Source organism: Belonocnema kinseyi, chromosome 5 (genome assembly GCF_010883055.1).
Source record: "Belonocnema kinseyi isolate 2016_QV_RU_SX_M_011 chromosome 5, B_treatae_v1, whole genome shotgun sequence".
Classification (NCBI taxonomy): domain Eukaryota; kingdom Metazoa; phylum Arthropoda; class Insecta; order Hymenoptera; family Cynipidae; genus Belonocnema; species Belonocnema kinseyi.
Genome location: NC_046661.1, coordinates 145,882,150 through 145,883,280, shown reverse-complemented (window position 1 = coordinate 145,883,280; position 1,131 = coordinate 145,882,150).

The following is a 1,131-nucleotide window of genomic DNA, read 5'->3' as shown; positions in this document are numbered from 1 at the left end:
AGCGTGCGGCGAAGCGATGTGGATGCGAGATTTCGGCTTTTATCCTTGTATCAACTAAATTAATCAATAAATATTATTTTACCATCAAAAAAGTCTACATTAGTAGAAAGGTTAAATATTTTTTACAAATTTCTTCCTTTTTAGTTAAATTCTACTGGTTCAAAATTCGTCTTCTTTTTGTTTATTGGAAATTTGTTTTTTACGTGTTAAAAATTAGTTTTTTTTAATTGAAAATTTAACTATTCTATTTCTTGTTGAAAATTGATCTTTTTTAGTTAAAAGTTTCACGATTTCATTTAGAATTTACATTTCTCGTTCAAAGCGCACATTTTGGTGTTGAAAAGTCAAACTAAAATATTTTTTGGATGAAAATTCAAATCTTTTTTAGATTATTTAACAGATTTAAAAATTAACCTGTTTGGTTGAAAATTATTCTTCTTTGCTTGAAGGTTCAACTATTTTGTTTGAAAATTTTGGTCCAACCACTTTGTTTCTTGAAAAATGATCTTTTTTAATTGAAAAATTTACTGCTTGGGTAAAAGTTTAACTAACTTGCAAACATTTTTTTTCAATGAAGATTTGTATTTTGATTTGAAAATTATTTCTTCTTGAAAATTTATGTTTTCCAGTTGGCTATTTAATGAAAAATGAAAATTAACTTTTTTGTTAAATTTTTTTCCCCTGTTGGAAAGTCAACCGTTTCCGAAATGATTAGACTTTTTACCGGGAAAGTTAAAATATTTCGTGTTAGTCTCGTTAACACATTCTGACGGATGGCAGAGTGGGTGAGGATCACTTTGCTGTAAAAAGAGATCCGCGTCATTCAAAATAAACACGGATGTGGCACAACGGGCTTCAAGTCGTCAAAAGGGGTCTTTTTTAATTTGTATTTTTTAATCGTAATTAATTGTTTTACCACATTTAATTCATCACGAAATTGAAAGATACAGGCTTACAGTATTTAAATAATAATTAACATTGCAGTATTTCAAACAAATGGCACGTATTTTAATGTAGTTAAAGGTTTTATTTTTTTTTGCATTGCAGTATTATTACTGTAGAAATTATTATGAAAGATAAATTTTAATCTATGTGTATTTTTATAGTTTTTTGCAAGGTAGCTCCACCGGA